Source organism: Somniosus microcephalus, chromosome 22, assembly GCF_052327205.1.
Source record: "Somniosus microcephalus isolate GS21.2 chromosome 22, FLI_Smic_1.0, whole genome shotgun sequence".
Taxonomy (NCBI): domain Eukaryota; kingdom Metazoa; phylum Chordata; class Chondrichthyes; order Squaliformes; family Somniosidae; genus Somniosus; species Somniosus microcephalus.
The window spans coordinates 64,731,195-64,745,564 of record NC_141008.1 but is presented as its reverse complement, the minus strand read 5'-3'; the positions used below and the strand labels follow the sequence as shown (position 1 = coordinate 64,745,564).

At 44.1% G+C, this 14,370-nt stretch overlaps 1 long non-coding RNA gene across 1 annotated transcript in view; it reads right to left on the bottom strand.

Moving 5' to 3' along the window:
- Positions 1–4,492: 4,492 nt before the first annotated feature.
- The window catches only part of LOC147102474 (uncharacterized), a 49,831-nt gene continuing 39,953 nt past the window's right edge, over positions 4,493–14,370 (bottom strand). Inside the window, exon 4 of the long non-coding RNA XR_015073268.1 lies at positions 4,493–7,855. This is a non-coding gene — a long non-coding RNA (uncharacterized LOC147102474). The remainder of the gene's footprint in view (positions 7,856–14,370) is intronic.

Sequence of the window (14,370 nt, the reverse complement as noted above, 5' to 3'; positions counted from 1 at the left end):
TAGTAGTAGTTAAGGGTAGCGAAAAGAAGCGGATGGTGATAGATTATAGCCAGACGGTTAATCTATACACCCAGCTAGACGCCTACCCTCTGCCCCGCATAGCGGATATGGTTAACCAAATCGCGCAATACCGGGTGTTTTCCACCATCGACCTAAAATCGGCATACCACCAGCTCCCCATTAGGCCGGAGGACCGTCCATACACCGCCTTCGAGGCGAACGGACGCCTCTACCACTTCCTCAGAGTCCCCTTTGGGGTAACGAACGGGGTCTCGGTCTTCCAGCGGGAGATGGACCGCATGGTCGATGAGAACCAGTTAACAGCCACCTATCCATACCTAGACAACATCACCATCTGCGGCCACGACCAGCAAGACGACGACTCGAACCTCGCAAGATTTCTGAAAACCGCCCTCAGACTCAATCTCACCTACAACGAGGATAAGTGTGTCTTTAGCACCACGCGCCTCGGTATCCTGGGCTGCGTGGTGGAAAACGGGGAAATCGGTCCGGACCCCGACCGATTGCGCCCCCTACGGGAGCTACCCCTACCAAACACTCCCAAGGCCCTGAAAAGGTGCCTGGGGTTCTTCTCCTATTACGCCCAATGGGTCCCCAATTATTCCGACAAGGCCCGTCCCCTCCTGAAATCAACGTCCTTCCCGCTCACGGCCGAGGCCCACGCCGCCTTCAACAGCATTAAACACGACATTGAGAAGGCCGCGCTGCGGGCAGTGGACGAAAACATCCCTTTCCAGGTCAAAAGCGATGCGTCCGACTTCGCTTTAGCAGCCACCCTCAACCAGGATGGGCGGCCCGTAGCCTTTTTCTCAAGAACCCTCCAAGGGCCCGAGATCAGGCACTCCTGGGTAGAGAAGGAGGCCCAGGCCATAGTGGAGGCAGTGCGGCACTGGAGGCACTACCTAGCCGGCAAACACTTCACACAGCTTACCGACCAGCGGTCGGTAGCCTTCATGTTTAACAACAAACAGAGGGGGAAGATCAAGAACGACAAAATTCTCAGGTGGCGGATCGAACTCTCCACGTTTGAGTACGACATAATATATAGGCCGGGAGCCCTCAACAAATCCCCCGACACCCTATCACGAGGGATGTGTGCCACCATCCAGGGGGACAGGCTACAGGGCCTCCACAATGGCCTCTGCCACCCGGGGGTCACCCGGCTATTCCACTTTATAAAATCCCGTAACCTGCCCTGTTCCATCGAGGAGGTCCGGTCTATGACCAGGGACTGCCGCACCTGTGCGGAATGCAAGCCCCGTTTTTTCAGGCCCGACCGAACCCACCTGATCAAAGCTACATGGCCATTCGAGCCCTGAGCTTAGATTTCAAGGGACCACTCCCCTCCACCGACCGCAATGTGTACTTTCTCAACATTGTGGACGAGTACTCCCGCTTCCCATTCGCCTACCCCTGCCCAGACATGACCAGTGCCACGGTCATCAAGTGCCTCGGCAACCTGTTTTGCACGTTCGGCATGCCCAACTACATCCACACTGACAGGGGGGCGTCGTTCATGAGCGACGAACTGCGCCAATACCTGCTGTCGAAGGGGATAGCCACGAGTCGGACCACTAGTTATAACCCCCGGGGTAATGGGCAAGTGGAGAGGGAGAACGCGACAGTGTGGAAGGCGGTCACCTTAGCACTAAGGTCTAAAGGCCTCCCCACCTCCCGCTGGCAAGAGGTCCTCCCAGACGTACTCCACTCGATAAGGTCGCTACTGTGTACTGCTACTAACGCCACTCCTCACGAGAAGATGTTTGTTTTTCCCCGCAAATCAACCTCAGGAGTGTCCCTACCCTCGTGGCTCTCCACCTCAGGGACAGTCCTATTACGAAAGCATGTGAGGGGCCACAAAATGGATCCACTCGTGGAGGCAGTACACCTACTCCATGCAAACCCACAGTACGCGTACGTCAAGCACGCCGACGGGCGTGAGGACACCGTGTCCATAAAGGACCTCGCCTCGGCAGGAAGCGACGACGACCCATCACCACCACCCCCAGAAGAACCTCCACCATCCCCAGAGGTATCCTCACCACCCCCAGAAGTACCTGCAACACCCCCAGCACATGGGTATGCCCAGGAGGGCACCACGGACTCCCGGTCGGAACCCGAGGTACTGTTGCGATGTTCAGGAAGGACTATCACACCCCCAGACAGACTAAATCTGTAGAAGGGGTGAATGTGATGAAATATATGCCTTCATCAGCCCTTGTGTTTTACCTGCTTTGTATTGTGTGAACCGCCCCCTTTTGTTCCTATTGTGTGTATTGGCTACGCCCCTGTCTTTTGCCATATAAAGGTCTCAAGAGCTGTATGAGTCATTTCTACCAGACGAACCCGATGTGGAAAGACCTGCAATGTTCTTAGTGATTAAAAGCCTTTAGTTGAATCCTTTAAACTCCTTGTCTTTGAGTTATTGAAGGCACATCACCATGATCAGGAGCTTTTATCACTGATGATTTTGGAACAACTTTATGAAAATAATCAGTCATTCCAAAAATTCTCTGAATACCTCGTTTGTTAGCAGAGTTGTTATATTAAGCACTGCTTTAACTTTAATCGACTGGTTTTCGTCTATCTTCAGAGATTCTATGGCAGGCATATTTCACTTTGCATTCCTTGAACTTCATTTTATTCTTGTTCAGTTTGAAACAGTTTTTGTTGGCATCACTGCAACAGAACTTCTAGTTTCCTATCATAATCCTGTTCATCTTTACCATAGATTAAAATGCCATCTGCCACGGCAGAGACTGCTTTCAGATTTTTAGGTGCCTCGTGAAGTCTTCTCTGAAATTCCTCAGGGGCTATAGAGATTTTGAAAGGCATGCACGACGATCTGTAGCTACCAAATGGTGCTGAAAAAATAGTCAGGTAGCTCAATTGTTCATCTGACAGGCAAAAACCCCATTCTTGGATTCCACAATTGTGAATAGTTTCAGTTTCACCAGTCCCGGCAGAACATCCAAAGTAGGTGGTGATTATCTTTAAGGACTCTGTTAAATGGCTTTGGATTGATGTACAACTGAACTTTATCATTCCTTTTCATCATTGCCCTATTGAAGAGACCCAGTTGGTCGGGACACTGACCACTGCAAGAACGTTCCTATCAACAAGCTGACAACACGTCATATTATAGCTAGAGGTAGCTTCTTGGGTGAAAATCGTGTAAGTGAAAACTTTAGATCAATTTGAAGGTGCACAGTGCCTTCTAATTTCCCTTGTTTGAAGATATCCTGGGGCACCACAAATGTTCCCTTTAATTTTTTTTTGGGTGTGCGGCCCCTTTAAGGGGCTGCGCAGTCCATTCAAAATACCGCGCATGTGCAGTTTTCCATATTTAAAAGCCGGCTCACCAGCTGCGCGGGAGCTGCAGTGTGCTGCACAGCCGCGCAGCTTAAAGGGAACACTGGCCACCACTGCCCCTTATCCTGTGAGCTTTGATGAATCCTCCGCCAGCACAATGTTCTTGTGATTTACTGTCACAAGTTGCATATGTTGAATGACTAGCACCTGGAGTAGGTCTACATCCACTTGGCACGTTCTGAAACTCAGCTGCACTTCTTGCTGCTCTTATGACTGCTTGGCATTTGGGTCATCAAACAGTCTCCAATATTCATTCTCAAGTAGCACCACATTTTAGCTGAAGTCTGATTGGCGTGGTGTTTATGAACATGCTTGCATATAATTTGTTGGTACAATCCACAACACATGTCCGACAACTTCATGTGAGAGAATTCAACCGTCGTCTGAGTTAGTTAGCTTCACATGAGTTTTTGTACCAATTTTTGGACTTTGGACACTTGGCTGAGAAATGGTTCAGTTCTCTGCACGCATTAAACTTCCAAACTCAAGTGGGCCAGGCTTCTTTCTTTCTGACCGGACACTGTCTTGTATTCACAGGAACTTTACAAAATTTGTTGAACTTCACGTCTCCTTACTAAATTAAATTTAAATTTAAGTCAATTCCTTTCAGCTCCTTTGCTGACGCTTCGCGAGCTTTAGATACGTCAGTGCAAGCTTTCAATATCAATCCTGGATCCTGTAAAAAGTCTCTTCCTTGTATGGCCATTCTGTAGGCCAGGAATGATTCTGACTTTAATTAGACTTTCTTTTCGAGCCGCCCGAGTTACACGTAGTAACTAAAGTGCAGAGAACTCGCTATTTCTGATTCTATTGTCACATCAGGATCTTATTATTATTTTAACATGTTTAGAACAACTTCTACCATTCTTGTCTTCATCTATCTCAAACCAAAGACTATGGCGCTCTGATTTTCCAGGTAGTTGGGGCAGGAGTTCAGATATGGTTTGGCTATTTAACGAGCTGCAATGGAATCATATGATTGTCCCAAATTCTCTTAAAGCTTTCTCAGTTACTTGGTACCTTGTTGGGAAAGGTACATTTTAAATAATAGATTCACAAGGCCTGTACACAGGCTGCATTTCCAGTACTTAACATTTTAATTTGGTATTTTAAATTACTTTTCAGTCAAGCAAAAACAGTATTTAATCAGGTTAGAGTGCTTAACTGAAAAGTACATGGATCAGCAGGCTTTCGTGACTTCAAATATTCTTTTCTTCTGTATCCTTTTGAAACATTCTGGTAGATTCAGAGTGTTCCTTCCAATTCTGACACCATCTAATATTTCTTATTAAGTTGAGTTAGTAACAAACTAGAAAAATAGACTTCAGAGCTTTAAAAAGTGTGGTATTTACCAATCAGTCATTCCAGCCACTGTCAGTCATACCAGCACCTCCAGGTCAGGCGAAACAGGGAACTTTGTGTACTTAATAGATAAACACATGGGCCTTGACATGAATCTTGTCATTCATGTGGAAATGACTTATGAAATAATACTGGGCGGCCTGCTGGTGGCGCTGTCCAGGGAGAGTATAAATACTCGGGCATGGGCCCAGCTTGCTCAAGACATTCTTTAACAGGAACTAGTGAAGGACACAACTAGATCTCCATGTTGAAAAACAGTTGATTAAAGCCTTGTTTAATACTCAGATCAAGTGCCTAGTAGTTTTCTTACATCAGGCCTATTGGTCTGTACCCAGGGGCCCGTACAAATATGCAGTTTAAGACTCACCATAACACAGAAAAACTGCATACAACCACTGGGTCAAAAATATTTTAGCATTTAAAAATAGTCAGAAGGGGTGGAGATGAGGCAAAGTTTGTGTATTAATGGATTGTGGGGGGGGGGGGGGGGAGTGTGCGGGGGACCAGGGGGGCCCTAAATGTTCAGGGTGCCTAGCACCCCAAGAATTCTTAATGTGGCTCTGAACTATGGAGACAAAGTAAATCGTGAAGGTGAAGCCAAGCCTGGGTTTTGTTGGAAGATGATGTCGTCGGATGGCTTACTTACAGCTCAGGAAGAACAAAAGCTGCAAATTCAGAGGCAATATTGATAAGTTGGAGAGAAACAAGAAAGGTCACGGGAGGAGGAGATAGATATCAAAGGCTTGAGGTGAGAGAAGGTCTATCACAAGAGAAGCTTTTTCTAGTATTCCGTCCAGGAACGTGAGAGGTGTTAGAAGAGCCTTCCCCAGATATGGGAGCAGTAGTCAGTTCTAGGATGGAATGGGACTTTATATAAAGAAGCTAAGGGTTGTTGAGAGGAAAAATCAGTGTTAGGGGTGAAAAAGGAAATGAAACTCAAGCACGAGCAAATGAGGAGATGTGGCAATTCCGTTCAAGGTCAGGAGAGATGGTTATTTAACTTTACCTTGTGCACTTTGTTTCATCCTTTATCTGGAGTTACAATCAGTAAACTGAACATTGCCACATCTGCACTGCACATCGCCCTGTGAAGAAATAAAATTCAGGCCTGCATGTGCATCACACAGTGCGCAACATGCACTGAGAGAATTAACGAGTTGCTCGTTATATTGATTATTACATTATTGAAGTCTCAAAATTTACAGCACATTTCAAGAATGCACTTTTATTTTTAAATTTTGACTAATCCTTCCTTAGGCAGTCACTCGGAACCGAGGATGACTTGCTTCCACATTAAAAATGGGCTCGCAGGTGACTGATGAGTCCAATGTGGGACCTACAGTCTCTGTCACAGGTAGGGCAGACGGTGGTTGAAGGGGCGGGTGGGTGGGGTGCTTGGGTTGACGTGCGCTCCTTGCGCTGCCTGCGCTTGGCTTCCGCTTGCTCCCGGCGAAGAGACTCGAGGTGTTCGGCGCATTCACAGGGGAAGAAAAGCAACTAAGGGATGAAAAGGCACTAAAAACAACCATGGTGAAAAGGTCAAATAAGCCTAATCAGGAAAAGAGAGAGAGAGGGGCTAAGGTTTTGTATCAAATATTTTTTTCTATTTTAATAATGTAAAAATCATTATAAAAGAGACATTGGCCCGGATTTTGGGGTAAGAATAACAGCGAGGCTCTCGCCGCTCGCCATTATTAAGGAGTAAATCGGACAGCAACTTCCGGCGACTGCACATGTGCAGTTAAACATGGGAATCAGGAAGTTGCTGTCTGTGTTGCCCTGCTCCTCCAGAAGCTTCACGATACCATGAGACTCAGCACTGGAACACATGGAACGGCATGAAATTGCGGTACTTTTGTGATAGTTACCCAATAAACACGTCAGAAAAAGGTAGGGTTTGTCTATTCAGCTGTAAGGGAATTTTTAACAGCATGCTATGTCTTAATTACTGCAAAACAACCTCTGGCACTGAAATTAATTTTTGCAAGTATGGAGTCGCATTCCTTCAGATTTTAATTATTGTTGGAGATTATAAAAAAATTAAAAAAAATTTTTTTTACTTTTTCTTTTGGTCTCCTTTCTCTCTCCATCTTTCTTGCCTTCTCTTTATTCCACTTTCTGTACATGATTTGGCATTGAATTAAATATTCTAACTTACACTTACAGGTTAAGGATTCTTCAATCTGATTGGTTAAGGAGATACGCAGTTGCTTGCCCTGTCCACACAGGTCCCAGATCCCCTGTAGAGGGCGCTACGCTGTTTTGAATTTCTAATAACCTGAAGTTCCAGTGCAAAAGCCCATAGAAAGTCTTTGGGCAAGTGTAAGTGTAATGAACAGCCAGCGCTGTTTGTTTGACGCTGACCACAAAATCTGGGCCATTGCAACCAGCTGGGACAATACATAGTTTTACATACAATTCAATTCAATTCAATTTTATTTGTCATATGTGCAGCAGATGTGTGTACTGCACAATGAAATGTTGATTTTTACGAGTCCTCCCAACATTGGAATAAATATGGCATAGCAATGATAAAAATACTAATAGAAATACAGTAATAACAAATAAAACAACAGTAATAAATAATAATAAATTATTCGTTCATGAGTCTTATGGCCTGGGGGTAGAAGCTGTTTCGAAACCTGCTGGTACGAGACCGTATGCTTCGGTATCTCTTACCGGACGGGAGCAGGGTGAAGAGGTTGTGGCTGGGGTGGCTCGCGTCTTTGATGATTCTCAGGGCCTTCCCCCGGCACCTCTCGGGGTAGATATCCTGCACAGCAGGTAATTTAATTCCTATAGTGTGTTGTGCAGCTTTCACCACCATCTGTAGAGCCTTGCGGTCTGTGGCGGTGCAGTTGCCATACCAGGTAGTGATGCAGCCGGACAGGATACTCTCGATGGTGCACCGGTAGAAGTTGGTGAGAATCTGGGGGGCCATTCCAAATTTCTTTAGTCTCCTGAGGAAAAACAGGCGTTGGCATGCCTTCTTGGTTACGACGTCGATGTGATGGGACCACGTTAAGTCCTCCGTAATGAATACACCCAGGAATTTGAAGCTGCTGACCCTCTCCACAGGACTAAAGCTTTGAGATAATACCTTAATCAGGCAAGTAGGACATCAGTAATGAATAAAAGGACTGAACTGTGTGTCCACAAGTTTGAAGTAAACATTTCCTTCAATTTTCATGGGTCATGAATCTGAAGGTCTGTGTAATATTATAACATAGAAATATATATACACACATACATACACAAACATTCTGTGAATGCAGTAAGAAAGTTAGGTATTTTCAAAGTGGGAACAATAACTTAATCTCTCAGATCTCTGATGACTTGCTCCACTGAGAATGTAATAACAAAGAAGGGACAGACTGCAGTGCATTTCCACCATCGCCCAGTGATAGCATTAAAAACTCATAGTTCAAGGTCACTGCAAGAGTTCACTGCAATTACACTTCATTCAGGAGCATTTCTTTCCCAACAGGCTTGCAGTTAAGCCCACCTTACTTGAACCTACCCTGCCAGAGTGGCTAGTTCCAATTGAAGGCCCTTCACCAGCTTTCCATCAACACCTAAAGTTTCAATAATCTGAATATAGAAAAAATCAAATCAATTCTCCGCCAAATCCCAGATCACGCAATTCGGATTGATTTGAATTTTTAGCTCTGGTTGCAATGCTCTGGGTAGAGAACAACATAGAACAATTTGAGTTTTGTCCATATAAACTAGGTGGGACTGTATTTTTGGTTTAACTGTTGAATTTACCATTGCTGCTACTAGTGATTCTTATGGCCTCTGCTCTTAATCCTGCTTTATTTCACAGTAAGGTGGGTATACAGGATGGCAGTTATGATCGGACACACTTAAATCAAACAGTACAATTATCTTTATGTATTGATACAAAATAAAGAACATGCCATGCTTTCCCACATTAGTCAATTCAATTCAATTCAATTCAATTTTTATTTGTCATATGCCGCAGACGTGTGTACTGCACAATGAAATGTTGATTTTTATGAGTCCTCCCGGTTATCTTACTCGACTTAAGATCATTTCTCACCATTCTCTCCTGCAACCATACTTTCTTCCAGCTTTTTGCTGACTGACTGCATCACAGTATTCTGTTTTAATCATACCTTTCGGTCTCAAAAACCCTCTGCTTGACTGCCTGTTATAAAGACTGGATATGCTGGGGTTGTTTTCTTTGGAACGGAAGAGGCTGAGGGGAGATTCAATTGACATGTATAAAATTGTGAGGGGCCTCGATAGAGTGGATAGGAAGAACTATTTCCCTTAGCAGAGATTTTAATAACCAGGAGGCATAGATTTAAAGTAATTGGTAGGAGTTTTAGAGGGAATTTGAGGAGAATTTTTTTCACCCAGAGGGTGGAGGGGGTCTGGAACTCACTTCCTGAAAGGGTGGTAGAGGCAGAAACCCTCATCGCATTTAAAAAGTACTTGGATATACACTTGAAGTGCCATAACCTGCAAGGATACGAACCAAGAGCTGGAAAGTGGGATTAGGCTGGAGAGCTCTTTACCGACCGGCACAGAGACGATGGGCCGAATGGCCTCCTTCTGTGCCGTAAAGTTCTATGATTCTATGTTTGTGTGTTTTTATCTCTTGCAGTTCACAGCCAGAAAACGAAAACCTGTCAGACCTCCTCTTTAGCACCCAGGACCCGCAAATCCCCAAAACAACAGGAGTGAGATTGAATTGCTGACTATTTACAGTCTATGGTGAAACAACATCAAAGCGAGCACCTTAGCATTTTAACTACTGATCATCTCAGACCCATTTAAAAAAAAACTTTCGTGTATATGCCATTCTTTAAAACACAATATTTCAAGTAACTTTTTCCAAATCCTTTCTGTGGAAAAAAATAAGCAAATTATCCAAAAAAAAACGTGACAAGCACCTTCAAACTGTGCCTGGGTGCTGGTAAAGTCTGCTCCCTGTCTGGCAGGTTCTGATTCCCCAGGGAGAGACCGCGGACACTCTTCTGTTGCTGACAGTTTTAAAGAAGCTACAACAATCCTTCCCATGCCCCAGGCTGCTTTAGATGGTCACAGAGTACATAACCTTTTTTTTTAGCCTTTTATATTCTTGAAAATAATGGAATCTTCCTACTGTGATCTGAAAGAGGGAATAGAGAAGCAAAATAAAAGAGATAAAACTGAGAGAGAGTAAGAAGCAGAGGAGATAGCACCAGGAGATAGGAGAGAGAGAAGCAGAAAAGGAAAGATAAAGTTTCAAGAAAAGACGGTTCTAAGAGGAAGAATGAGAAGAGGAGGAGAAGAGAAGGATTAAGGGGAAAGGAGGATATAGAGCCTTATGTCATCTCATTTTTGTATGTTTGGTATAGTACGGTACAGTGAGTCTGTTCTGGACCTGTATATTCCTATGTTCCAGGCTTGGAGAACAACAAAGACTTACTAACTCTATTTTCATCCCTGCATGGAAAATGTGCTTTCCAATTTACTCAGTTACCATTATGGAAAAATAGAAAGTATTTAAAATAATGAGATTCTGGGGAGTGACTGAAATAGGACCGCCTTCCTTTTTATGGGTATCTTCATCCCTGCATGGAAAATGTGCTTTCCAATTTACTCAGTTACCATTATGGAAAAATAGAAAGTATTTAAAATAATGAGATTCTGGGGAGTGACTGAAATAAGACCGCCTTCCTTTTTATGGGTATCTTCATCCCTGCATGGAAAATGTGCTTTCCAATTTACTCAGTTACCATTATGGAAAAATAGAAAGTATTTAAAAATAATGAGATTCTGGGGAGTGACTGAAATAGGACCGCCTTCCTTTTTATGGGTATCTGGTACATTTGTTAACTCAAACATTTTTTTGTAATTTGTAATTAATTCTATTAGCTTTCCATCAGCGTAATGGAAAACAAATGTTCAGGCATGCCCGGTTTTGATAAACTTGGAAATTGAAATGAATCACTTTAAGAAACTATATCTGACGACCATTAAAGCACAAAGGTTTCTGTCAAGAATGGAGATTGTGGTTGTTCCACGTCAATGACACAGAGCAACGCTCTCCTATGTCTCATTGCATGTTGTTTCAGCCACAAAGGAGCTGATAAAAGCCTGTGCTCCACATTCCTGTTCCCAAGAGTCTTTTTCATGTTACTTTCAATGGTAGGTCATTCATTTGAAATGGGAAATTAAAATTGTAAGAGGCACATTCTTTATTCTAACCAGCAGTTCCAAATGCATCACCCACAATTTATTGTTCTCACCCTGGTGGTTGTCACAATCATTCACATTAGGCAACAAGGCACTTATTTTCAGGTTATGCAACCACCCAGGTCAGTAAGGCTTCCGTTGCAGAAACTGCTTCCTCACTTTTGTTTTTTTAAATAAATTGCATATGAAATTAGACTGCAGACAATAACAATTGTTTTCTAAAACTCATTATAGCTTAATGGGATCCAATAATCTAAGTAGTATAGTGCAGCCAAAGTCTAATTATCACCTCCCAAAGCTTCCAGAAGGTGGCACCCTCCAATACCGCCGCTACAGTAAAATAGCCTTTTGTTTTTTGGGCCATTGTTATGACAGACAGGCAAATGGGCACCATGATGATATCAAACATCAGTAACACTATGTATAAACCATCCTTGTAGACAGGGATGTAGATTTTTCTAAACGATGATGCAGCCTCCTCAAATTCTGTGTTTACACTTTTTTTTGCAGAAGAAACCCAATAGAATTTTATTTCTCAATGCAATTATATGAAAGGTACGGAAATGCTCACCAGCACTGAATTGCCCTCCACTCCGTTATTGAATTATAGTAATTTTGAAAACTCTCTTCTGGTTTCGTAAAGTATTTATTTGTATCTTGTTATTGCACAGATATGCAATCACTGCACCATGTTCTGTTTAAGACCCTTTCACAATTAATTCTTTATCGCTCTGTCTAGGTTAACTTTATCTAAGGAACAAGCTGCCAGTTTTACAGTTCGGATACAAAAAGGTTTATAAATAACTCAGGACACCTGTTGTTATTAGTTGACTATGAATAGGTGCAGCTTTCTCCTTAAGGCTATCAATCGTGTATTCATTTTACTACAATGTAGACCAGGTTGTCCTCAGAATCCACTAGCCAAGTGATTTATATCACTCGGCCAGTATAAAAGATTAGTTATTCATTTGAATAGCACATTTGTTGATGACTATGTGGCTTGGGGGATAGTGTAGATGAGGAGATTAGTAAATTTTAGATCTAAATCCTGCAGTTATTAATTTCCTTTAAAATCTCTGGGTTGTTCATTTGTTGTCAACTGGATTAGGAGAACACACTGAGCTTCCAACCCAAATCCAAGTTCTGGGGCCAATTGATCTATGATTCCAATTTCCACCCATTCCTCACCTTCCTTTTGAATTTCTCTTCTCTGGCGATGGGCATTCTACTGATATTACAAGCCCACTGACTCTCATAACTACCTGCAGTTCGCTTCTTCTCATCCCGTAGCCTGTAAAGACTCCATCTCGTTCTCCTGCTTTCTCCATCCCCATCATGAGTGCCCTGATAGCTCTACCTTCTCACCAGATCTTTGGAAAGGTCTTCCTTTTCCTCAGCTGAGGATTCCCCTCTACTGTGGTCAACGAAGCCCTTTACTGGGTCTGTCCCATTTACCAAGCTTCTGCCCTGCATCCTCCCCCCTTTTCTCACTACCATTCTCAGCACCCTCTGCATTCGCAAATCATTGTCCAACATTTGTTTTAAATTCGTTCATGGGATGTGGGAGTCGCTGGCAAGGCCAGCATTTATTGCCCATCCCTAATTGCCCTTGAGAAGGTGGTGGGGAGCTGCCTTCTTGAACTGCTGCAGTCCGTGTGGTGAAGGTACTCCCATAGTGCTGTTAGGGAGGGAGTTCCAGGATTTTGACCCAGCGATGATGAAGGAACGGCGATATACTTCCAAGTCAGGATAGTGTGTGACTTGGAAGGGAACTTGGAGGTGGTGGTGTTCCCATGCGCCTGCTGCCCTTGTCCTTCTGGGTGGTAGGGGTTGCGGGTTTGGGAGGTGCTGCCGAAGAAGCCTTGGCGAGTTGCTGCAGTGCATTTCCACCACCTATGTAACCCCACCACCAAACGCATCTTTCCCTTCCTTCCTTTTTCTGCTTTCTGGAGCGATCATTCCCTCCTCAAACCCTGCTTTACTCTTGTAGCATCCCTATTTCCAGCTGTCTTTTTCCCACCTCCTCCCACACCACCGTCCAGGGTCACATACAGTCCTTCCACATGAGACAGCAATTTACGTGTACTTCCTCCAACTTAGCATGCTACATTTGCTGCTCATTTCTACATTAGGGAAACCAAATGCAGATTAGGTGACCACGTTACTGAACACCTCCCTCCAAGTGCAACCCCAAGCTACCTGTGGCTCACCACATTAAGTCCCCCTCCCATTCCCACTCTGACCTCTCTGCCATTGGCCTCATACACTGTTCCTATGAAGCTTAATACAAGCTGCACAACAATATTTCACCTTTCTCTAACACGCTGCAACCTTTTGATCTGAACATTGACTTCAGTAACTTCACCTTAACTATATCCTCATTTTAAATGTAAATCTTGACCCCTAGTTTTTCCATCTTTCCCATTTTCTCACATTTCCATAGGTTTCCCCTTCCCTTAGCTATTTACACACCCTCTATTTCTCTAAATGTCTTAATGTTTCTGTTCATTACTTGACTGAACTTCTATCATTCATGATTGCTCTCTGGGCTTGTATCATTTTTGACATGTATATTTTCCCTTCCCCTTTTTCTGATTGCTTTAATATATCCGTCCGCCTCCCACATTTTAGATCTGAAGATGGTCCACACCTGAAATATTAACTTGTCTGTTCTCTCCACAGATGCTGTCCGACCTACTATGTGTTTCCAGCATTTCTCTCTCTCTCTTAGGCAGTCCCTCGGAACCGAGGATGACTTGCTTCCACACTAAAAATGAGTTCTCAGGTGACTGATGAGTCCAATGCGGGACCTACAGTCTCTGTCACAGGTGGGGCAGACGGTGGTTGAAGGGGCGGGTGGGTGGGGTGCTTGGGTTGACGTGCGCTCCTTCCGCTGTTTGCGCTTGGCTTCCACTTGCTCCCGGCGAAGAGACTCGAGGTGTTCGGCACCTTCCCGGATGCTCCTCCTCCACTTTGTGCGGTCTTGGGTCAGGGATTCCCAGGTGACGGTTGCACTTTTTCAAGGAGGCATTTATGTTTTTGTTCACATTTCCAGTATCTGCTGTACTTTACTTTTTGCTTTGATGTCGTGCCTTTTATGGCCTCAGGACATCCCAAAGCGCTTGAGAAACCAAATGAGATCACTACTGAAGTGCCATCATTGTTTTTGTCGGCAAGAATATGAAGCATGATACTATCGAACCTTGTCTGAGGCCAGTTTGATAAGAAACTGCACCCAGCTGTATTCAAGGAATTCCCATATTCCCACATCCCAGGAGTACCTTCACCACACGGACTGCAGCAGTTCAAGAAGGCGGCTCACCACCACCTTCTCGAGGGCAACTAGGGATGGGCAATAAATGCTGGCCTTGCCAGCGATGCCCACATCCCATGAACGAATATATT